This window comes from Rhineura floridana, chromosome 6 (genome assembly GCF_030035675.1).
Source record: "Rhineura floridana isolate rRhiFlo1 chromosome 6, rRhiFlo1.hap2, whole genome shotgun sequence".
NCBI lineage: Eukaryota > Metazoa > Chordata > Lepidosauria > Squamata > Rhineuridae > Rhineura > Rhineura floridana.
In genome coordinates, this window is record NC_084485.1 from 81,661,974 (window position 1) to 81,688,029 (window position 26,056).

Here is a 26,056-nt window from a genome sequence, read left to right on the forward strand (position 1 = left end):
TGTGTGCACGTGTGCAGGCATACAGACTGTTTTTGCATGTCAAGTTAAACCATACCTGGAGCATGCTGCTCAAAAGTCTCTGCTTTTCTCCTGGTCATCTCATGCTGGGAGCAACAAACCACAAGCCTTGGCCCACCGTGTAGTCTGAACCTGAGCTGTGATTTGTTTCCTCTAAACAAGTGGTAAGTGAAGAATAAAACTTGACTACCACTCACAGTTTGTTTGGAGAGAAACAAAGTACAAGCCCAATCTTGGGGTAGAGACACACTTACTGTTTTGTCAGTTCCAGTGCATCTCCACCTCCCTTTTCTGAAAGCGGGCGCACACAACACTGGTCAAACCCTGCCGCTTTTTACTGTAAAACCTAGTAGGATCAGCTTGATTGACTTTTTAAAAAAAATCAGCTGCAAAGAGATTTCACAACTGTTCAGCAGATCTGTTGCCCCTCCAGGTGTGGCCAATGGAAAAACTTTGCTGTAGGTGACTAGCGTGCTCACAGCTTTGGACTCAGCAAAACAGGCTACCCACACCTACACAGGTTGAGGGGGTTGAAGTTGAACTGTAAGCAGTGAAATCAGAGGAAAATGAAATGCAAAAAGTACAGACTATGACTTTAATAATTACAATAAAAGTTAAATGTATGTCAAATCATGACTGTGACCATTAACAAAGTAGTATTTATCATAACACAAATATTCTGGCACTGGTAAACTAATTAACCCCGTATTGGGATAATATACTTTTATCTCAATTCTGGCCACAGGTGATAGAATTGAACTTTTCATAAATTCATGAGTTTCATGCTGGAAGTCTCCCTCTGAAGTTCCTTTGCTCAAAAATGGCCACTTGAAGGTCAGTAAGAGAGCTCTAGGTCAGGGCCGGTACCAAGCATGAATGGGCCCTTGGGCCTGTCCTGGGCCTGCAGCACTGTAGCCCAACACTCCCCCATACAGGTAGACCAGTGCTAATGAGCCCATGTGCGTGCCCCAGATTCCTCTAGTGTTGTGTGAATGATGTGCACATGTAGCACGCATGCCTGCCATCAATCAAGATTAGTCCCTTAGGAAAGCTCCCACCGTCATCTTGGGTGATGGAGGGAATGCACACGCAGCACACACGACATTCACACTGATGGGAGAGGTAGGTGGGGCGTGCCTGAGAGCTCCCTCTCCACAACAGGGTCGGGTTGCAGGACCCGATGCTGCCTGGATTGCAGAACAGGAGTGCCACCCTCCCACCCTAAGGAGGGGCCCTTCAGGAGCCCCTCTGGGCCACAAGGGCCCTTGGCCAGTCCTGATCTAGGTAGTTGAAATGTTTGTGATATGGTAGTACTCTAACAAGAAGCTCCAGGGTATCCCAAAACGCAACTGATTCTATATATTCCATCTGCGTCAGCTTGACAGTAAATGATTATTCTATCAGCACTGAAAAAAAGGGTCATAGTTTGATATACAAATTCAGCTGCCCAAGCTGATACACTGATTTCTGTGGCTGAAGAAAGAAGATCTCAAGAGTATGGATAGTGTTAGTGTTGGTTGCAGATAAAATCTTCCATGGCTGGCTTCTTAAAGGAGCCTGCTCTGAGCAGGCTAATTCAACTTGAATTGCAAAGGGAGCACAAATGAGGCTTCTGTTCTGCTTAATTAATGGGAACTTGGCTCTCTCTGGCCACGTGGTAGCCGACTGGGCAGAGGACTCCCAACAGGCACAAAATAGAGGGCTGGAGTGACACTGATGGAGCTAATGCATTGACTTGGGCAACTCATAGCATGCACTGCTGCTTCTTAGGCTGTTAAGACCAAGTCAATCTGTGGAAACTTGGGACCAATTCATTTCACTTTCTTGATGAGGAAATGCAGGGAATCAATCCCCTCCTGCTTTTGTTACTATTTATTAGGGGGAGGTGAGTCCTGGGACCACTCTCCAACCATCATTGCCTTTTGTCAGCTACTAGAAGAAACTAGTACCACTGCCTTTTTTGGCAGCCAAGACAAATTGTGGCTTTAGCAAGGGCAGGATTGGATCCATGCATTACCATGGATGCAGGAAAACGTGAACTGGCTCCCAGAGCAGGCCAGAAATTAAATTATTAGAGGTACTTGGTGGGCAACTCTATTTCTCTAGCAAGTCCTTTTCACATAGTGTCATTCACACCAGACCCATACTGGGGGGGGGGGGCTGAGGACTGCTCCTCTACTTTTTTTTTCTGTGACCCCTAAATTTCTTTACAAAAAAAATAATTAAATTTATTACAGATTTTGTTTGGGGCCCGTCTACTTCCTTGGGTGCCTCCTCTGAACTTTTAGGCTGGCTACAGGCCTGATTCACATCCCGGTTCATCACAAGGGTCATATACCAGAGACATTGCCTTGTAATGTCTCCCCTTCAGTATTCACACAACAGAATGGATGACTCTGTCACAGGCGACAAGGGAAAAGCAGATGAGGCCTAGGATTACTACCTGGCCTATCCTGAACTAGACTGATCAATTTCTTTGCCAGACAGGTGGCTTTTGGTATTAAGCCAACTGGCCAATATTTTTTCTCTGTAAGAGCCCGGAATAACTTTTCCTTAAAGAAAAGCTTCCTGGCAGGAAAATAGATATTTGGAGGTGGCCAAATCATGTGTTGGTGCCAGACATTTCCCTGCCCTCTTGTTCTGTGGCACTGCCCAGTCAGGATGTGTCACCAGACTGGAAATATTGTAATGATATAAAATGCTATAGATAGCATAAATAGAACAGTGTGCAAACCTGTCCCTTCCTGTTCAGGCAGGGTTGATTTATTTAAATTAAGGTGATTTAAGTTACTGATTCAAAGCAAGGTTTAAACCTGGTGTGGGGAATCTGGCTTTCCAGATGTTGCTGAACGACAACTCCCATCATCCCTGGCCATTGGCCATTTGCCAATGCCTGTTAGGACTGATGGGAGTTGTAGTTCAGCAACATCTGGAGGGAAAGGTTCCCCACTCCTGGTTTAAGCCATCAAGAACAAGGGCTGATTTAAATCAATGGTCCATATAAAGTTTCCAGCTTCCTAATTCACATATTTACTGAACAAGCGTGCATACTAAATAGATGAAAACCAATGTAATTGTGTATATTTTATACTTAATACTGACTCAGCCTTATACTACCTAGGAGTATAATCTGGTCATGCAGCCTTCAAACACTGCAGAATTCATATTTACTTAGGGAAGCAATGGTGAAGTTAAGGATCTCTCTTTGGCATTCTCTCTATATGTATGATTAAAATCACTTAGTTGAAGACTTTTGCATAAAACTCTCCAGAAGCAAGGGCTGGTAGTGGTTGGATGGAACACTGTTTCTCTGATTATTTTGTTTGTTTGTTTAACATCAACTTTTGTCCATTTTGCCACCATTCTGTGACAGAATGTCACCACATTGCCCGGGCAGTCAGCAATGTGGCCAGGCCACACATTCTAAGCAAGGTCTGTCAAGCTTCCCCAGGGAGCTCTAACAGCTCATTCTTCCTCCAGATCTCTATGCATAAGGTCCTCCTGGGGAAAAAAAAAGGAGTAGAACCACGTCTGGGATCCTGGTCAAGAATGAGCTGCTGGATGTTCCTAGGAGCAGCATGGAATCCTTTTCCTTCAAGTGCATGTTCTTGGCAGTACAGTCAGCAGTTCACCACAAAGTTAATCCAGCAGGGAAAGGTACAGCTATTCTAGCTTCTATGGAGAAAGTTCCATACACTACACATGTGGAGTCACAGGATTCCACCAACTGGCTTGGTTCAGACATAAACAGGTGATACATAAATTAATAAACAATAATCGAGGTCCAACAAACCACAGATGTGACAGCACATACCCTTTCCTCTTCCTGTATATATACATAATTTTGTTATATTGGTGCAAGAGGCGCATGAATAGAAAAGCCTAAAGGTTTCTTAAAGTGAAAGGTAATCGTCCTGGATTCTACTAAGTTCATGGTTTGCTGTGGAACCAAATTCCACCTTGAGCTGAATGTTGAGCCTTCTCTAAGTGGTATCTGTCTGAATTTCTTCTCCACACAAAGGCGGCACGCCAGGGGTGGATGCTGACAGCCACCATTGTCCAGACATAAAGCTCACCCCCCTCTGCTACTAGAACCCTGAAGAAAATGTGTTTTTACATGCTCACCTCTCCAGAAGTGCATTTTGTCGCTGCTGTGTGAAGTCCAATATTTTTTTCTGGTACTGCTACTATCCCCACGACTGGCACTATACCTATCCTCACTATAATTTGCGACTACTGCTAAGAGACCCAGTGCTTTATTGGACAAAGCATACACAGCTAGAACAGTGTTGGAACTGATCCTGAGTGATAGTTTTGAGATGACAGAACTAGGAGAGCCATTTACCCACAAGTACTCCCAGACCATCAATTACTGGGGCTGCAGTTAACCTGCTTCTCTTCTGAGTCAGCCAAAGTACAAAAGGTGAAAGTACCAGAAAGTTTACTTTTTACTGACAATGTTAACAGACTCAAGAAAATGTGTGCGTGGATCTGCATTCACATATATGTTTGGATTTGAATAATAAAGAAACCCTCTTCTCTTTCTACATCCCTATAGACACACACCCATAAAAAAGAGAAAAAAGATTGCTGTGTTACTCTGTTGCAGCAAAACTAGCAGAATTTTGTGGCACCTTAAAGACTTAACACATTTCTTATGGCAGAAATGTTTGTGAACTAGAGTGCACTTCATCAAGTGCATCAGAATCAAGTCAGATGCATAAGAAATGTGGTACAAGTTCATATTAAATTTGACCCAGGTGATGACACAGATGAGAGAGTCCCCAGTGGTTTCTTCCAGAGACACAGTAGGGTTTCATAGGCATGAAAGGGAAGTTTTTATGCTACCCCATGCTAATCCATCAGGACACCCTGGCAGAACTACCTTTCTTGTGCTAATTCACCTGCTGGCTCAACTGATAAACCTCACGGTTGAGCTTGCAGGGCCATTGGGCTGTTTCCAGAAGCAGACTTCAATCAGGGCCAGATTTAAGCTTGAGAAGCTCCTGTGAGCTGCACAAACCCTTCCGGTGAGTGGTTCTCAAGGGACATGCTGCCCTTGCAGTGGCGAGGGAGGAGAAGAAGGTCTGGGCTAGAATCCAGGTGGCAAGCAGGGAGTAGCCAGAAGCCAAGGGAAATCCCTCTTTTGATCCCAACTTTACATATTGCTTGGGTCACCTAGAGCCTCATCTAACTCCCACATATTACCCCACAAAGCCTTCAACTCTGGTGCATCGCAGGCCAGAAGACAATGAGCTAGTCATTTTTTACATGGGCAACAAGCAGACTAGAATGTGCTGGATCCAAACTATTCACAATATGATGCCCTCAGTACCTAAGGGACCAGGGAAGCATCCGTTTGGAGTGCCAACTATATGCTATGGGTTGAGCAAATTCATCCCAGGCTAGGGACTATATACATTAATTTAATGTTTCTAAATATCCAGTCTCCCATGAGATTCGGTAGAAAAGGAGACAGTGTCAGACCTTTCCAGAAAAAAAATTCCAAATTTGTCCAGAATAGAAGCACTTGCTGGTGAAAGAGTTCCCACACTCACAATGCACCTTTACTGTATTGTACCAGCTTTGCACATGATATATAGTGGGACAGAGAGGAGGCCTCCTTTCTCTGCTTAGTGGGGGTTTCACACTTGAGCCTGAAGCCCATACATTTTAGTAAAGTCACATGGGATTTCCCCCAGAAGTGTGGCTACCAAGAAGTCCACAGGTCTCAGGGTATGGGCCGGAGGAACACAAAGTCACCAATGTGCTAAAGTTAAACAGGTCTGTGCCCTGTCTGTGCCTAAGTGGGAGCACATGTACACCACCTTGGGTCCCATGATAGAAGAAAGGTGAGATACAAATGTAATAAAATAAAATAAATCCTATCCACGCAATATATGAAGGCATCTATCATTGGAGACAGAATCGGGAGCTGATGTTGTAATAGTGGATTGTTAGGCTGGTGAGAAGTTAACATTAAGAATATTGGAACCAAGTAACAAATACAAATGCATTCAGTGTCTGATGGACAGGGCTGATCTTTCTTTCTTTCTGCTGTTTAAGGCAAAATAAAAATAATAATTTAGTTGCCTTCACTATTCTTCCGATTGGCTTTCTCCTCCTTGAGCACTGAGGACAGCATATCAAGCATAAGCACAGTGTGTGAGTGTCTTCCTCACTCCCATTGCACCTGGATCTTTTTGTAGTAGGAGCAGCCTTCCAAAATGATGCTGGGCATTTGCCACTAACAATACTGCAGGGGGCACAGAAGGGGCAAAGTACATGGGAGGGGAAAATTTTGTCTCACACATCAGAGTTTTTGAAACATAAATAAACATATTTCACATTAATTTTACTTCAGAGAAAATCCTGTTGATTTTGATAGAGTTAATTTTCAATTAACAGGCTAAGGGTTGCCTTTCCTTCAAGTAAACAGAGGGATCCAGCAATTGGGGGAATGGAAGAGGCAAGCTACTTATCTAGGAAGGATGCTTGCTCCATCTCATCCTCCTTTGGTGCCACCAATGAATTGCTTTCAGATCTGTTGGATTACAACTCCCATCAGCCCCAGCTAGCATGTCCAATGGCCAGGGGTAATGGGAGTACAGACTGGGGAAGGCTGCTCTAGATGGAGCACTCAAAGAAATGCAATGTTGCGTGCAATGTGCTCACCTGGTACTTATCTCAAAGACACTTTCTCATCTGTCAGTTCAAGGGGCTGGAGCTATAAAAGTTAGGGTCCAGTGGCAGCATATTTTGGACAAAATCATTCATCCCTAAATTGCTCTTCATATTCACCCCCTGTGATGGGGCCTTCAGCCAGCTTCAAGATTGGTCCAGCTCTTTTGCTTCCTTCTATGTAATCTTACCTAAACTCTATTCTATGCATTCCTTCATGAATTATTTGCTTGTATTACCACACTCTTAATTCAAAATGCAGTATAGTTTAATGGATGTTGAGTAAGGTGAACCTGTTGAATTGACAAAGACAGGAAATCTTAAATACTCCAAAAAGAATCTGATTGCTGCTGAATCCATCTCTGTGCAAGGGTCCAGTCCAGTGAACAGCATGAACCTACTGCTTCATCTGGAAACAGTAAAGAAAGGATTGGGAATACACAACAGGAGTCTGCTTAATAGTGTGGTCCTATCCTATACCACACAGCTGTCTTATATCAAGATTACTCACTCAGTTTTAAGGTAATCCATATGTGATACTGCACAACTCAGCTAGCACCACCCTATTCTAATGTCCTTGCTAACACAACTGTCCTGATTGTGGGGTTTGCCATGGCAAGTGTGGGTGAGAGAGAATTATGGATCAGCTTTGCTCTCTGTTGCTTCAGAGGGCAGGACTAGAACTAATGGGTGGAAGATGCAGAGAAGCAGATTTTGGCTAAACATTACAAGAAATTCCTAACAGTCCAAACTGTGTGAGTGGAACAGACTGCCTCAGGAAGTGATGGGCTCTCCTCTCCTTTGCTGAAGGTATTTCAGCAGATGCTGGGTGGCCATCTGCTATGGATGCCATAGCTTCATCTTAAATGGCAGGCCCTGCATTGAGCAGGAGAGTTAGACTAGATGACTTCCAGGGTGCCAATGCTATCATTTATGGTTCTATGAATTATGCAATGAGTACATCTATTATCCTCAGAAATGCAGCTGCTTTTATCCAGATCATCCTTTACACACTTTTTAATGAAACCACCCGCAAAGATAGCTCTTATGTTTTGTCCCCAATTTGACATGAATGTCCTTTACTTCAAAGCATCATTGGTACACAGACACCAGAAGTCTGTAATGCCCCTTATTTTGACATTTTGATTTGGTAATCCGTGTGTGGAGATAACTTTTTGAAAGCTTGTAGCATCTCTTTGCATGGAACTGAACAAAAATACGTTATTGTTTCAAGTTCTGCTGTCAGTTTGATGGAGCTGGGGCATTCTAATTACTAAGAGATTATGCTGAGGTTAGTTGCTTATTTGCACAACTGAAACACAGCTCAATCTATAAAATGTATATGCTCCTGAACCCTAAAATAACCTTTGGATTATCCTGTATGTTACATATCCATGACCAAGGGTTTATCCCCTTTGAGATCTACAATAATGCTCACCAATCAAAACCATCATGTTTGTGCAATACTCATTAATGTGTAATGACCCCAGATGATAATTACAAAAAAAAGTGGGGCTGGGCACTCTACATTCCACATGAAACACCCACACTTCCAGAAAAAAATGTCCTCTGGTCGATGAGATGGTATTGACTTGCATCCAGCTCTTTGTTTGGGCACAGGACACTGACAAGCATGGCACCCCCATGCGAATAATAGCCAAAACAGAAAGAAAAGCATAAGGAACAGAGGGTGTGTATCCCAAAATAAGCTTTGGATCATCAAAAATTACGCACATGTACCACAGAAGTGTGTCCTCTACAAGACAGCATCAAATTGTGCTAGCCCAATGCAATAAAAGCAAAATTTTGAGACCGGATTGGGGGAGAGACACAGGTGTATGGTGAATTCATTGCACAACTCGTGACCCCAAAGACCATCCCTCAATTCAAGCAGGTAGAGAATCACCTGTGCGAACTATAACAACTTCATAAAATGAGAAATCCCATTTCAGATAAACCTTTGAAAGCCGAATTTGCTCCAGCCTGGAACATAAGACACCATCTGTAGAATCCCTCTCCCCCTTCCTCCCCAAAAGTATTGATAAGAAAACTTCTTTTTTGAATTTGTTTCACTGACTATAACAACACTTTGGACTCCATCTGGCACCCAGGCTGAACCTGAAATTGCTACAGAAAGCAATTGAGGGAAAACATATGACCTGATTAAATCTATGCATCAACCCATCAAATGCAGGATAAAAATAAATAGGCAAACTAAGCCTTTCAAAGAGCCATACAGGAATTAGCCAGGGACATATCTTTACTCCTCTTCACCCCAACCCATCCACAGGCTGCAACTGCAACCCGTCTGGCCTGATGCTTCCTTTAAAAAGGATAGATCAGCTTTGACAGTCATTACCTTCAGGGATACAACAAGGAACTCTATTGCAATATCACAGCCCCTAGAAGTCAGATGGGAAGAAACAAATATTGTGATTGTCCAGGGATTGTAGGTGGGGGTGGTAATAACTTGTTTGTTTAGCCCAGGGACGGGGAACCTATGACCCTCCAGATGTTTGACTACAAGTCCCATCAACCTCTGTTAGCATGTCCAAAGGTCAGGGATGCTGAGAGTTACTAGTCCAGCAAATACCTGGAGGGCAGAGGTTCTCTAACCATGGTTTAGCCTCTAGTCTTCTGAAGAGTGCAGTCAGAGCTGTTTCAGGAAAGTGGGAACAGAAATTAAAAAATCTTTAAATGCTGAAAGGAAGGAAATTAGACTAGTTCCAGTGCAAACCATATATTTGCTTGCAGACAGCATGTGTGGGGATTTGGTGAAGTGTGCATTCCATTTTCTAGAGACAGCCCTTAGATTTCATTCCCACAAAGTTGAAATCAGTTAGAAGATGCTGTGAAAAGAATTCAATAACCAGTTTTCCAAATAATTTTAATGAGTAAATTTCCGGTTATACACAAATCTAAGGGAACTGAATGTGATTTTTTGAAAGATCATATTTGGTGGCTCTGGGACTTCTTTTATGTGCAAAAATGTTGCATTCCCCTTACTTCAAAGACAATCTGTCGAGCTTATAAATTGCAACTGATTTCTAGTATTTGAAATTTCTTGCTAGTATCTCTTGTTAAAACGCTGGTATGACCAGGCCAGTATTGATGTATTCCTAAAAAGATTCAGCTTCTTCTCCTTTAAATTTACTGGTGATAAACTACCAGAAGTGCCATCATCCCGCCTATTCTATAATGTGGGATAGAAGCCATGCAAAACATTGCATAAACATAAAACATATTACGCATGCCACCCTGGGCTCCTACTGGGAGAAAGAGCAAGATATAAATCTAATAAATAAATAAATAAACAAACAATATTGTTTGTTTGCTCAGGACTGCCAAAGACATTTTGCTGCCCAAGGCAAAGAACAAAGTGGCACCCCCGCCATTCCATGTACAGAAGCCAAGTGGACCAGCACTTGAAACTTATTTCAGTACTGGCAACAGGACAGTGCTCACCACACCTGAGGGCAGCAGACTAGTTCTGGAGTTGAAGGACAAACCATATGGCACACACAGAATTGTCCTCCAACAAACTGGCACAGCAAGGGGCGTCATCAGGAGGAACACCCAAGGGGTTGCCCCCCCCCAGCACCTGCTACCTGAGGCAGTCACCTCACTGTGCCTAACAGTAGGGTCGGCTTTGTGTAAGCTTCCTTCTTGGTTTTAGTTGTTTTCATTTTCCCTTTCTAGAAGCTACTGAGAGCATGGATCCTGCAATCTGGCTCAGGAATTCCCCTCTTCAAAGGCTCAGCTGAACTCCTTGCTGAAAGTCCTGATCCCAGGCACTGGCCCAGCAGAGTGCTTCAGTGCTGGAAGCGTCCCATTTACTCCATGAGGAACTTCAGAAGCTCTAGAGGTGAGAAGGATGCGGAGTCACCAACAGCTATGCGGCATCCACAGTCCCTCATGTAGCTTTCCTAATGGTAAAATGTTGGACTGAGGTGCATCAGGGTAGGGTTTACTCTCTTATACTCTTATTGTCTGAATTTAAAAGGGAAAATTGAATTGACACCTATGTTCAAAGAGTGTGAAATCTGAATTATTAGATTAATTAAACAGCAAATATTTATACATTTGATAGAGTTAATTCCTGCCCTACATGTTACCATTTTTAAAACCCTCTGATCACAAGGGGTGAATTTTTGGTCACTGCACAAGGTCATGCAACAATCCATTTACACAACAAGGGGGATACTGAAGTCTTCCTTCACCTCTGGAACAAGTTCAAAAGAGGGCAATAAGGATGATTAGGGGATTGGAAAAAGCCCTATGAGGAGATTAGGTGAACTGGGCATGTTTAGACTTGAGAAGAAAAGACTGAGGGGAGATATGATAGCACTCTTCAAGTACTTGAAAGGTTGTCACATAGAGGAGGACACAGGATCTCTTCTCAATCATCCCAGAGTGCAGTACATGGAATAGAGGGCTGAAGTTAGAGGAAGTCAAATTTTGGCTGAATATGAGGAAAAACTTTGTAACTGTTAGAGCGGTACAACAATGGAACCAATTACCTAGGGAGATAGTGGACTCTCCAACACTGGAGGCATTCAAGAGGCAGCTGGACAGCCACCTGTCAAGTATGGTTTAAGTTGGATTCCTGCCACTGAGAAGGGGGTTGGACTTGATGGCCTTATAGGACCCTTCCAACTCTACTGTTCTATGAATCTATGATTAATTCACTTCCCATTCTATTTAGTAGGTCTTTCTCCCTCAGTTCAGTTTAATTCATTATATTGCAGCCTTATTAATGAGTCCACAAAAGTTAGTCACCCACAAAAAAACCGCACAACATATAATCTGTATGACTTTAGAGATGTTTGATTCCCCACCCCCCTTAGGGTAGCTATGTTCTTTTTAAATTGACATCTTTTACCTTTAACAGCTGTTTAGACAAGAGGACATTCAGCAGGTAAAGTTCGCACCCTCGCTACATCTACATTTTTGGAAAAGCTTCATCTGCTGAAGGTTTGCTTATCACACAGCTGGTTAGAGCCATGAAACAAAGGAGTACCTGTTCACATGGCACACAGTTCTTCTGCACAAGTGATTGCCATGGGAGGATGTAAAGCTCAAGAGAAAATCTGGTATCAGAACATATTAAGCAGATTAATGCACAATCCACCCATTGTGATTCCTAATCCTTTTACTGATAAAAAGTGGGAATGAATTAATGGGCCGCCCATGCAGTCATCTCTTAGGTTTTCTTTCTTTGGAGTTGTCTAAAGGGAAGGGATGGGCAAATTAGCAAAAACAACCAACCCTAAGAGAGGAACTAGTTTGGGGAAGGGATTGTGTTTAAATTATGTCCCCAGAACAGATCCAAAGATTTTCCCCAGGTAGCCTTGGAAGTACAAGTGGGAATTTATATGGTAGCCTTCCCAATGTAGTGACCACTAGATGTTTTAAACTACAACCCTCATCAGCTCCAGCCAGCACAGCTGTGCAGATGGAAATTATGGTCTGAAGGGTACCAGACTGGGGAAGGTCATTGTACAGGGATGTTGGCAGGATGTGTCACATGTTGCTGTAATAAATTCATTCATTTCATTTTGTAGCCTCAATTTATGTTTGCTGTTTTTTGGCTCTCGTTAGAGGCCAAGGAAGAACACAGCAGGTCCCCATATCTCTGGCTGGCAGATGCAATTTAATATATAAGCAATAAGGGTAACAACAATGAACCCAAAGGTGTAGGGCAGGAGCAGTGGTGGTGAGCATTTCCTGCTTCTAGGCAACACACAGAGAATCCACCAGGTGAGAGCAGGGAGCCCTACAAGGAGACACAGGCTCCTCAAGAAGAGGAAGGCCACTTCACTGGAGTCCACAGTGGAGTTGTAATGTGCATGTGCATCCACAGAAAGTTCACACCTACATACATATCCAACGTTTAATGCCAACTTCATGGCTTCCTAAAATAGACAGCACAGCAGCTAAAGAGCCTCTTCCCTATATGTTCATGTGCTGGAGCCCTCAAACTGTTTTATGCATCTCCACCCTCATGATAAAAAGCCTGGCAGGGATGCGTGAGCCACATTGAGTCTGGCAATTCCTCACCTCTTTGCGCTGTCTCCCCGGGAGTCAGCACAAAGAGGCTTTGAAAGAGTGCGGTTACCAGCTTTCATTGAGTCTCCAGCATTAACATCTCCCCTTTATCCCCTTTTTAACTTGCGGTGGGAGCCACAGCAACAGTACCCCTTCGAGAGGTGCCTTGCTTCTTTGTGGATCATGCACACACACACAAACTCACCAGTCCTTCCTCCCCATCAGAAAACGGCTCCCTCCCAGCCCCTGGAGGCTTCAGGACAGATTCCCCACTGACCTGCTCTTGGGGGCAGGGAACCCCTTGGCTGCTCATTCCTGGTATCTTGGGGTGTTGCTGCTGGAGCTGTTGCTGCTTGCTGCTTTCTTCACATCCAGCCCCGCTGCTACTGGGGTGATAGTGTGCTTGCCTCTCCTTCATTAACTTGGCATTACTCTCAGCTCAGTTCTTCCAGCACCAGGCTGCCCCCGCCTGCCCAGTGCCCAGCACCGCCCTACCCAGCACCCATCAACATTCTATACCCAGCCACATACTTATCTTCTTCTTCTATTGCTGCTGCTGCTGCTCCTCTCTCCCCCCCCCCAGCCTGCCCCTTCCCTCTCTCTCTGACAGGAACTCTCAGCTCCCTGGAGGACCTATCAACACCCATTTTCTTTGTTATTAAGACTGCACTCTCATGGACAAAAGGTGGCTCCTCCCTACAAGTGCTAACCTAGATGGGAAACTTGTCAAGGCCAGACCTCATGTCATCCAAGAGATCTATGGCTTGATCTCCCAGTGTTTTGATTCTCATTTAAATGTAGCCATGGGGACCTCCAAAGTGGATCAGAACAGAACTGCTGGGAGAGGGAGCATTTAACTTTCTCCTCCACACCATTTTCCTGATCTAAATCATGCACAGGTTATTTGCCCCACTGCAGAAAACGTACATGGTAAATGATGAACAAACATAATGGAGGTAAAGGCTCAGAGTGTGGGATCCCAGCAAAACCCACATGCCTCCAGGTGACAAACAAATGGGGCTGGCCAGGCGGTGCCGGAATAGCTCCAGGCCCCATTCAGAGAACATGCAAAATGAGCAGGCACCTACATGGAAGTTTATCCCAATTGGGCAGCCCCTTCTGTTTGCTCTCCAAGGCTGCTATGTGGAATTGCTCTTGAGAGGCGCTGATGCCCCTCCTCTTCCCAAGTGTGGCTCACTCCTTCCCAGCTATTGGTCCTGCATTCAGATTCCACTGAACTAGGACATAGGAAGCTGCCTTATACTGAGCCAGACTGTTGGTCTATCTAGCTCAGTAACTTCTACACTCATTGGCAGAAACACTCCACTGTTTCAGACAAGATGCTTTCCCAGGAGATGCCAGGGACTGAACCTGGGATCTTTTGTATTGCTGAGAAAAAATTTCCATTATATCCCCAGATCTGTGGAGTTAGCAGAGTTGGGCAATAAGCTCCTTCAGGTAGAGCCGCGGGAAATAGCACCAAGGCAGGAATCTGGCTTACTTGAAGCCAGGCCCTGAACGCCAGCATCCCAACTCAGACAATAACATGAAGTTCCCCCTGACTCTCTAACCCCAGCTGGAAGCCGAGAGAACAAGAACACTGGGATACAGGGCTGAAGTTCTAAGTGGGGCCTCTTGCTCCACTTTGCATCCAACAGTGGCGCAACCCTTTCCCATCTGCCCAGCAGGCACTCGCTGTGGTGAAAGAGCCAGCTCAGCCTGACCTCATCCTAATGAGGCCTCATTAGCAGAATCCAGCTGTTGGCTGCCCCTCCCTCTCAATTAGCTAGCATTAGAAGGGAGGATGGGCTCAGACCCCACAGTGCCTGGGCAAGCAGCCGGGCACTAAGAGGGAAATGCAGCCAAAAAGGGCTCAATTTTCTTGTACTGAGGCTATGGTGGCGACTGTCCCCAGCCAGCTCTCCTGAGCCCAGTGCAGGCTCATTGCCTGTGTTTGTAGCCTGGTCTGGCTCCTCAGAGGCAGGAATACCTGGCACAGGCAGAGGATTGCAGCCATGCTGGATTCTGCAAAGACCGGCATCATGGGCCTGATCTGATTGCATAACAGCTCATTCACAGTGCTCACATACCCCCACCGCAACTGGGCTATTTAAGTCTTGGCCTGGCCTACCCCTGGCCTCACAGGAACTTCTGCCTGCACACACCTGTTGCAGAGTATCCTAAAAAACCCAGCCAGTCACAGACTGAGGTGAAAGTGGTGTTGTAAAGAGACAGCTCTTGGACTTGTATGTATATAGTGCCATGACCTGTTTGGTATGCAGCTGTGTAGAGCTGGGCCTGGTCTGGTGTCCAAGGCCTGATTGTGAGAGCCAATATTTCTCATTCCCCCTGCCACTCTGGAATACGTGTGTGTGTGTTCTATAGCCGTGCCCTGGCCAGATAGCTCAGCTGCTGAGAGCATATTGTAAATTATGAGGTCACGGCTGGAGGATTGGTGGGTTTTGCTGGGTACTAAAAAGACTGGAGACACAGGCTCATGACAAATTTGCATACAATTTGCATATGCTAACATATATGTATAGATGCTTGTGGGAATTTAAGATGATGGATGACTAGGGTCTTCCCAGAAGTGAGCTTTGCAGTATGCCTAGCTGCCCAATATGCAAAATTTTGTAAAAAGTTTTTAAAAAAGGACACAGGGGCAGAAGATCCAGAGCTTGCTGCCTGGGTTCTCCCCCTAACTATGCCCCTGCAGATTCTCCTTCCTGTAGGGGAGGGTTGTAGCACAGTAGCAGAGCACATGCTTTGCACGCACACAGCCCCAGCTTCAATCCCTGACAACTCCAGGTAGAGCAGAGAAAGACCTCTGTATGAAACCCTCAAGAATCTCAGTCAGTCAGTGCGGACATTGAGCTAGACGGGCTGTCTTGGTATAAGGCAGTTTTCTGTTTTAGCCTTAAACCTTTCCACTCAACTCACTGGAATCTCCGGACTTTATATCACAGTAGTACTAGGGTGTAGGAAGGCAGGGTGTAATCTCCTCTGTCAAGGCACACGGCTGTTAAGTACACCCGAATGTCCTGTTTTCTAACAGTGTCTCTTCTTTATAGTTAGTACTGGGTCTTTAGATGGATGAACCAGAAACACTTAAATGAAAACTCTGAACCTTTATTCCACCATCCTGAGCTGTTTCCAGAGTTTATTCAGGGAGGGGGAGGGAAGAAGAGCGAGAAATGTGATCTCCATAGTTCTCTAAGTGGGAAAGAAAGCCTATTCCTTAGTGCAGTCTTCACCAACCTGATGCCTTCCAGATGTTTTGGATTACAACTCCCATCTTCCTGAGCTAGCAAACCCAGAGGGCGCCAGGTTAGTGAAGGCTGCTTTAGTGACACATGATCCCACAGAGCCATCCCAGGTGTCCTTCCTCTAGGACAAATCCTCTGCCATATCCTGCTGCTGCTCTCCCTTCCTCTAGATGCCATCACAGCCATCTTCATCAGAATCATTTGTGAGGTCACCATGCACTGAATTTACCATCTGGTGACAACAACGAGCAGCAGATAGGAGGGCAAATTAAGATGGCACAACAAACACTTCATATTTTCTCCTAAATTGAGTTCCCTCTAGGAGCACCAAAAACTTGTTTCTCAGGGCTCATCCAGACGACTGCAAAATGTGTGACACGCCTGCTATGTGTGTTCATTATTTTTCGGTCGTCCAAATGACGTCTCGTGCTGTTACGCATTTTCGCAGGTTAAATCCACTCCTTGCAATACCGGCAAAAATGCGATTGGCTGTTTAAAATCGGGAAACATCCGCTGTGCCTTCAGGAGTTAGGATGCAATACCGCAGACTTTACAGCTCATGGGCAGTTCTTGGGCGTTTCCCCTTGCCCCTTCTCCTCATTCCAGCCAATCACGTATCTGCACTTTTGCGCATGTGCGAGAATAAGCCCGGGAAAATTGAACCAATCATCGCAATGGTGGGGTGTTGGGGGGGTGTCTGCAACTACTGCGCAGATGCATTTTATTTTTTGCCGGCCTGCAAACTGGGCAGCCACTCTGGGTGAGATCTGCAATGCACAGCAAGCGAGAAAGTGGGGAGTGGTCGGTTTCAGCCTGCCTCCAGAAAGCTTTGTCAATTTCATTCTACTTGCTGGGGTTTTTGCTTCAAATCAGAAAAGAATACATTTGTTTAAGTGTAATACCGCAAATACAAACAAGAAAAGGGCTGCTGGTCGGTTTCACACCTGCTCTGGAAAGCTTTGTCAATTTCATTCTCCTGGGAAGGAAAGGGAGAAGGAGGGGGCGGTGACACATTTCTTGCTTTTTTGGAGAAATAAGTGCAATTGCCAGCGTGTGTATCTCCTTAAATATCAATAAAGGCAGAAAAGCATACATTCATTTAAGCATAATATCGCAAATACAAACAAGGCAGGCGTGAAACCGACCAGCAGCCTTTCCTTCCGAGGCGAGAACTCCTTTACAGGCATATTGTGCTTCGTTGCAAAGGGGGAGAGGAGCATACGTAATTTTTTTGCTGACCAATTGGTTGATAGGGGGAGGTTTTAGAGGCGGAGCTTGGAAAAAGCAAAAAGAATGTAGGGGTCTTACCACTGCATGTGCGGGTGCAAAAAAACATTTTTTTTAATTGGGAAAGAGCGAACTAAAAGACAAAGTGAGGACTATCAGATGACAAACTGAATATGGAAACCATGGATTATCCTGCTCCGTTTGGATAAGCCCCAACTCTCCCTTTTGGTCTCAGCCTGGCCTCTCTTGTTCTTTTGGGATGCTCTTGCCCTTACTGTTTTTGATAGAATACTAACTCTCCCCATCTCCCCTACTATGGCTTCATGCTCCCCAGCTGTTTCCTGAGCATCAACTGTTCAAGGAGCCCAATGAGGCATGAATGAGATGGCAGAACATGGCAGGGAAGTGTGGAGAAGGGAAAGGGAAGCGAGACCAGATGGGGTCTGGGAGTCTGCCATTGCTATACATGGATGGGGCACTGTCCAGTGATGAGCTGCCACTTGCTGGCACATGCGGGGCAGTCAGCACACAATGCAAACTTAGAACCAGTATGTCCCACTCTGCAAGCCTACTCCACACCACTGCTGCAAGAAATGCAAAGTGAGGGTCATGCCAGCAGCAGATTCTAATTCAGCCAGATGGTGGAGCTAGGCAGGATATGAATTGTATGTCAGGGGGGAAAAGCAAAGACCAAGGGAGATGTAGCCATCATTGTATATTCATTCTCACGTGAAAAAGGAAAAATACAGTCAGCGGAATGAAAATGCTTTCAGTGTAGTGTCTTGCATTTCAGAAACCCATTATCCTGGTACCAAACTGCAAGATGAAACTTTGCATGGACCTTGGAGACAACATCCTTTTATGGGAGCTACCTATGACCAGCACACAGAACATGCATGACCTCATCCTGGATGGGTCAGTCTAGGGAAACCTAGGTTGGTTATAAACTTTTGAGCTGAGCAGAAGCTTAGTCATTCTTCTAAAAGTGGCATTATGTACATAGAGCTAATTCATAGAAATATAGACTCATAGAATAGTAAGAGTTGGGCCTATAAGGCCATCAAGTCCAACCCCCTGCTCAACGCAGGAATCCAAATCAAAGTATTCCCAACAGATGGCTGTCCAGCTGCCTCTTGAATGCCTCCAGTTCAGTCTTCAATGTTAAATAATTCAATCATAAATAATTAACAACAGCAAACTTAAAGCAGGAAAAAGAGAGATGTGGATTTGAAACCACCACATAAGTCTTCACGACATTATTACAAACAGCCTCACACTGGGTTTGGGGTTCTAACTTTGAGCCCCTTTGCGGTGACTTCTCATCTTTCTCATGGAGAGAAATGCAAGGCAGGAGCCATGATGTACCAGTCCATGTCACCTGCTATCACTGCTCAGGACAACTGTGCTCTTTGCTATTCTCTGTAGCTCAATCTCCTTAAAGTCGTATCATGTGTTGCGTCAATCTATATCACAATAACTGCTACAGTGCCATGTATCCATCACCTCTCTCTAGACTATAAAACACATTTCCAGCTATGTGTGTACATTACAATGACTAATCTGTTAGATCGTATCTCCCCCTAGGATCCTGCCCGGACTCTGAGATCATCCGGTGAGGCCTTACTTTCTACTCCTTCTTTTTCACAAGTTTCTCTTGTAAAGACACAAAATATGGCTTTTTCACTGGCTGCCCCCAGATTGTGGAATTCCCTCCCCAGTGAAGTACGATTAGCTTCCTCACTTCTTTCCTTCCGTGCTAAGGTGAAGACGATCCTATTCAGACGGGCTTTTAATTGAATTGGTAATTAACTCTTACCTTGTATTTGATTTAATTCATTTTAACTATTTTAATTCTGTATATTTACTGTTTTAACTCTTCATGATTATTTTTGTAAGCCGCCCTGGGTTCTTTGGAAAAAGGGTGGGGTATAAATATTTTAAATAAATAATAAATAATACACTGGGGACAATGGAGTGTGCTTATGTGTGTCACTTGTTAATGAACATACATCAAAACTAAATAAATGTACACTAAAATTCTCCACAAAAGAATTACTAACTCTTCCCTCACACATGTGGTTTGTACATTTTGGCTTCCATGCATCCACAACTAGGCACACCCACCAACTTCATCCCAAGAGATTAAGCAAGAATTAAACCACAAAAATCTTTTCTTCTGACATCCTGTCAGCACATCGCCTTATAGCAGGCCACTCTTTCTAGCAGGCCCCTCTTATTCCCTGAGCCTCACTTTCCCAGTTGTGTCCATGAAAGGGATACATACTCCCTGAATCCAGAAAGAGTGGGGGCAAGCTTCAAAAGTTTTTTTTTTAACTCCTAGGCACATGGTTCTTTTTCAGGGTCAGGATATAACAAACGAGCATTGGCCCTGACCAAAGACTGTTAGTGACAAGTAGGAGATTTCCAGGCAAGAGTAGGAAGGGAAGGAATCTGGCTACAGTTGTACATGTCTTACTTACACAGACTGGATTAATGTAACACATACATGGCACTGCCCTTGAATAGTATCCGGAAACTCCAGCTGGTGGATCAAAGCACAGCAGCTACACTTAACAGGAGCTGGTTTATTTAGACAATGTGACTCTTTTTTTGTACCAAGTGAACTGGCTACTTATTCATTTCCAGGCACAATCCGAAATGCTGATTATCACCTTTAAAGCCCTTGATGGTTCAGGACTCAGAAAGCAATCCAATCCCCACACATCTCAAGCCAGGCTTAGGGGCTGGGGCTGGATTGAGCAGAGGTGCACTCCCACTATCTGCTGCCACATGAGCTGGCCTCCCGCCAGAGTAACATTTGCCAGGCAGCCAGTATCCCCGCCAGCAAAGGCCAGTGGAATGGGGCATTCTGAGGGCAGGGAGGGACTGAGGCTGAGCCAGTTCTGGATGACTGAGCAGGTTTTGCTGCCATCATCCGACAGCACTAAGCCTAATCACACACACACACACACACACACACATCTTCTGCCACCATGAGCAGCTGGGCTGCAGATGTGGCAGTGGCAGTGGCTCTGCCACTCTGCCCAGCCCTGCTGGCAGAAGGTGGGGGTTTGGATTATGCTCTTATATACCTAAAGGGCCACTTCCTCCCATATGACAGCGACACTCAGCTACTATGTTCTGTAGGAGAGCCTGTTCTTCAGGGCCTGTCATGTTCAGAAATACAGCTAGTAGAAATAAGAGAAAGAGTCTTTTCTGTCGTGGCACCCAGGATGTGGAACTCCTTTCCCTGGGAGTTTTCCCTTGTCCTGTTTTTACTGATTTTAAATACCCCCCCTTTTTTTTTGCTCTTGCAGGCCTTTGGCATAATTAATACATGATTTCATTTTCTTCTCTCCACCCAAAATTGTTTTATTATCTTTTTAAAAATTTAACCTATGATATTATGTGGTTTTTATTTTTAATATGTATTTCACTATAAAATGGAAAAAGTAGGTACATATATTAAAATAAATAAAATAAACATGGGCCAACAGCTAGTAAAGCAAAGAAAGATGGGTATGCAACTCCAATTGACATTTTGCTGTGGCCAGGCTTCCATTCCATTACTCAGAAACCAAATTCCTGCTGTCAACTGAAAATCTGGCCATAATTTCACCCATACCATTAAAAGGGGCAGTAAAGGGGGGCTGACATTCTGTTGCACAATGTGGGGGAGGGGAGTCTTGTAAATGTTCAAGACAGAAGTACAAAAAAGAGAACTATTCAATTGAAGACAGATGGGGTCTGGATACATTCCTCACTGTGTGTATGTAAGGCCATAATTTCACCTATACCAGAGGTTCCCAAACTCCACACACACACACACACACCAACTGCTTGAAAATTGGTGATAGTCTTGGTGGATAACTTAACTGATGTTTCTGCCTGTTGTAGCAATCGTAGTGCACTCTGCTAGATGTATGATTTTAATTGTATTTTTATTGCTTCTTTTATTTCTCATATTATATTTTATTGTATTACAATTTGAATTCCAATATGAATATGAGAAATAAAAGAAGTAATAAAATTCAATTAAAAAATAAACAGGAATATTTAATGTGGACATGCTGCAGACCATGAGAATGAAGCTGGTGGAACTCCTGATCTATATCACTAAGAGAGACAGTAGGGGGATGTGGCATGTCTATTACTGTGTGTGTGCATGCGTGCATGTGCATGAGAGTGAGTGTGAGACAGTGGCAGGAACCATCAACTTCCAAAAGATGCAAAAGAGATTGCAGATATGAGGTCTCACTCCTCACATTACATATAAGCGGGGCCAATAATAAATCCGTCCCACCAGAATAAAATGGTATAGTGAATTTTTGTGGAATATACATAGAGCTTGGAAGTAACTCGTTACAAATAACAAGTTACTTGTAATTTATTACTTTTTAAAGTAACGAGTGGGTAACTTCATTACATTTTGCTAGTAATAGAACAACTAGTAATTTCCTTACTTTTGAGCAGCAACGGTAACATTTTCAGCGTTACTTTTGGGTGTTACTTGGGGGGGAGCAGGGGAAGTCTCTACTCCTCTGATTGGTGGACGAAAGACATGTGCCTCAAACTGGGTTTCTGTGTAGCGTCACTCTTCCCTTGTGCTCTGTGTTAGGAGGCACAAGGGTAGAAGTTCCAGACCATGGGTTGTGGAGGGGAGAGAGAGAAAAAAAATTGCTATGAAACTCGACAGTGCAGGGAGAAAGCTGGAGGGCAAGGATGAAGGAGGAGAAGGCAGCAGCAGAATGGAGGTGAAGAGCTATGGAGGTGAGTGATGATGATGGTGTGTGTGTGTGTGTGTGAGTGTGTGTGTGTGTGTGTGTGTGTGTGTGTGTGTGAGAGAGAGAGAGAGAGAGAGAGAGAGAGAGGGAGAGAGAGGGAGAGAGAGAGGGAGAGAGAGGGAGAGAGAGAGAGAGAGAGAGAGACAGACAGACAGACAGACAGACAGACAGACAGACCCTTTCTGGCTTGCAGGGGTGAACTCCAGACTCACTCCGGATGGTGGATCTCCACTTGCCCTCCTTCGCCCCCCACCTGCCTGCCTGCCCGCTCACTCGCCCTACTGCCACCACCCCTGCTCTTCCACCGCCCTGCCCGCCCTGCCCTCCCCCCACTCGCCCTACTGCCCCTGCTTGCCCCGCACCCCCCCACCTGCTTGCCCATCCCTTGCTCACTCTGCCAGCCCCCTGCCTGCTCACCCACCCCCCGCTCGCCCTACAACTCACATCATTGCTCACCATTGACTATGCTAGCTGAGGCTGATGGGAGTTGTAGTCCAAAATATCTGGAGAGCACAGTATTGGTAACCCCTGCCCTGGGCCATATAATGAATTTTTATATAAACTGGAAGGAAAATCTTGTTTACTCTGAGGATCACTGTTATAACTAGTCAGGGTGTATTCATCTCAGTTCAGAATTAAACTCTGCATTCTCTCCACCCCCGTAATCTAGCAATTTAGCTGCATCCCAAGCACAAGAAGTCCTGTTAGGCACCCTGGAAATTGTGTACCAGGCTCCCAAGATACCTGGAATTCTTTCATGGCAACATTCAGTAGAGAGAGAGGTAGAGTGAGATGCCGACCAGCGTGGATTAAGATCTGAACCAGAAAATAACATTTGAATAAATAGTCACCCACTTTACATGCCACTGAGTATTACAACCATGACAAGATTGTATTAGGAATTAGAATTCATTAGTTTATATTTGGAATTAGAATTCATTAGTTAAAATCTTCAGCCTCATCAGTATGAGGGCACTATTTTCCTTGCAAATTTTGTTGTTGTTATGTGCTTTCAAGACAATCACAACTTATGGCAACCCTATGAATCAGCGACTCCAAGAGCATCTGTCATGAACCACCCTGTTCAGATCTTGTAAGTTCAGGTCTGTGGCTTCCTTTATGGAATCAACCCATCTCTTGTTTGGCCTTCCTCTTTTTCTACTCCCTTCTGTTTTCCCCAGCATTATGGTCTTTTCTAGTGAATCATGTCTTCTCATTATGTGTCCAAAGTATGACAACCTGTTTCATCATTTTAGCTTCTAGTGACAGTTCTGGTTTAATTTGTTCTAACACCCAATTATTTGTCTTTTTCGCAGTCCATGGTATGCACAAAGCTCTCCTCCAACACCACATTTCAAATGAGTTGATTTTTTCTCTTATCAGCTTTTTTCACTGTCCAACTCTCACATCCATACATAGAGATTGGGAATACCATGGTCTGAATGATCCTGACTTTAGTGTTCATTGATACATCTTTGCATTTCGGGACCTTTTCTAGTTCTCTCATAGCTGCCCTCCCCAATCCTAGCCTTCTTTTGATTTCTTGACTATTGTCTCCATTTTGGTTAATGACTGTGCGGAGGTATTGATCATCTTTGACAAGTTCAATGTCCTCATTGTCAACTTTAAAGTTACATAAATCTTCTGTTGTCATTATTTTAGTCTTCTTGACATTCAGCTGTAGTCCTGCTCTTATGCTTTCCTCTTTAACTTTCATTATCATCATGGTCTGTGGGTGGGTAGGAGGTGACAAGGGAGGAGGTGGAGAGTGAGACAGGGTGGAGTGGAGAAAACAATTATTTAAAAAAATGGATAGTGGTGGTGAAGAATGGAGTGGAGGGGAAAAGGAGCCGGAGGGCAAGAACATGGATAAAGGAGGAGAAGGAGGCAGCAGCACAATGGAGATAAAGAACTGTGGAGATGAAAGATGACAACATGTGTGTGCTTGCACTTGGCACACAAAGTGGCCTCCACCACCCTCTCTGGCTACTGTGCTGCATTTGCAGTATTTTAACTTTTTTGCATCCCAGGGGAAAATGTTTGCTTGGGTGAGTGTCCCTTAGTTGGTGGCAGGACAGGGTCCGGGAGGTGGTTAAATGAGAGAGATTATATGCTTGCTGGCTGAGTGAGGGGGAGGGTTGCACTTGGTTTGACGTGCAAAGATCTGAGTAGTGGCCTCTGCCTCCCTTCCCTCCTCCCTTCCCAGGGGAGAGACCACCATTGCTATCATGAATAAAAAGAATTATTCTACTACCTCAGTATGTGTGTGTTTATTTTTAATGTTGTTTTAGGCTACTTAGATGTGCAGCAGCCAAAGCCAGCACTTTATAGGCTTTTTTTTTTAAAGTAACTGAAATGTAACTGTAGTGATCACTTTTGAGAAAAAGTAATCAGTTAATTTCAGAGCAATTGTAATTGTAACGGTAATTACTACTTTTGGGGGCCATGTAACTGTATTACTTTTTAAAAGTAATCTTCCAAGCTCTGAATATACATATCACCAAGTGCAAACGTATCTCATCCTCCAACAGCACTGGTGTTGGAGCAGCACCATCAAGTCTGGTTTACTGCTTCATTGGTGCGAAATCCAGGGACCAACTGAAATAACCTTATGCAATGGCTTACATATGGGAACTCCCACAACAGCCGCTGACAATGAGTCTCAGGACACTTCCCTTCAACACAATTACTCAACACAAAAAAGTTTCCCATTTCTGATGTAGCTTTAACAAAGCAACCAGCAATGCATTGCATGATCGAAACCTAAACACAAATGCAAACATATTGCCAGCCCATGAATCAGAGCCTTCCTGAACTGTGGTGAAAGCCAGGCCAGAGAATGCTCAAACATGCAGCCCATGACCAACACATCAACATAGAAGTCAATGGTAAGGAGCAAATACAAATCTATCAACAAGCTTGGCTGCTATGGAACCTTTTGTCTGCATAATCTCTTGTGGAAAAAGATAGGATTAGAAAATTAGAAATCTTTGCTCCATTTCAGTTCAGTAATATTTCCTTGCCATGGCCAGATATGCAAATTTTGCCAAAAGTGATTTAGAAGGACTGGTCTCTATATAGTGTTGGTCAGAAAGTACAAGGTGCAGAATAATCCTATAAGTCCTACCAAGTTCAATGGGGCTTACTCCTAGGTAAGTGGGTAAAGGATTTCAGACCTGATGTACAATTAATTTCTATAAATCATTGTCACAGGATGATGATGGCTACAACTGTAGATGCCTTTTATAAATAAGATTTGGAAAAATAGGAATAGCATCTATAAGTGGCTTTTGGAATGATAGCTAACAATGGAGCCTCCATGTTTGGAGGCAGCATGCTCCCAACTGCCAGATGCTGGAGTCAAAAGTCAGGGAATGGCTGTAGTCACCCATGGTTGTAAACTGTACTTCTCCACTAACTCTTGACCCAAAGAGGTATATTTGCATATTCAGTTATTTTGTAAACATTAAGTTCCACCGATATAAACAGGCCTACTCTAAGCAAGACTGAGTCTAGATCCAATCCAGTACTGTTGATATTGTCATATATTAACAATTAACTGTCATATATTAACAACATAGGAAGACCAAAGCCACATATAGAGATTAGATAAACGACATATGTGCAACTACAATTCAGTCAAGCTTTTTGGAAGCTGAGTTAGAAGTGACCATAATCAAAAAGTGATGACTTTTATTAGAGCAACTTTTTGTGGTAAAGTAGTATGCAAACTCTGAAGATAACACAACCCTCCCCTCTGGCAGATGAACAGTTCTGGATGCTATATCAATAGAAAACAATCCAATTAACTTATCTACTTTTACATGTTTTAAGTTCTCTGGGAGCAACCTGGCAGTGGATGTTTATGCCAAAATAAAGACAGATCTGTATATCTTAAAATATCTTCCACTCATATTTCAGACCATCAGAAACCCTGAACAGCTTAAAGTTATTTAATATGTCCAGGATGCTTTTTGCCCTTTACACCTAAGACCTGACTTCCATCTATTTTACTTCTATCAGGAAAAAAAA

At 44.0% G+C, this 26,056-nt stretch overlaps 1 protein-coding gene across 2 annotated transcripts in view; it reads right to left on the minus strand.

Moving 5' to 3' along the window:
• Positions 1-26,056, minus strand: part of SLC6A9 (solute carrier family 6 member 9) — a 69,339-nt gene that overhangs the window by 20,687 nt on the left and 22,596 nt on the right. The window lies entirely within an intron of this gene.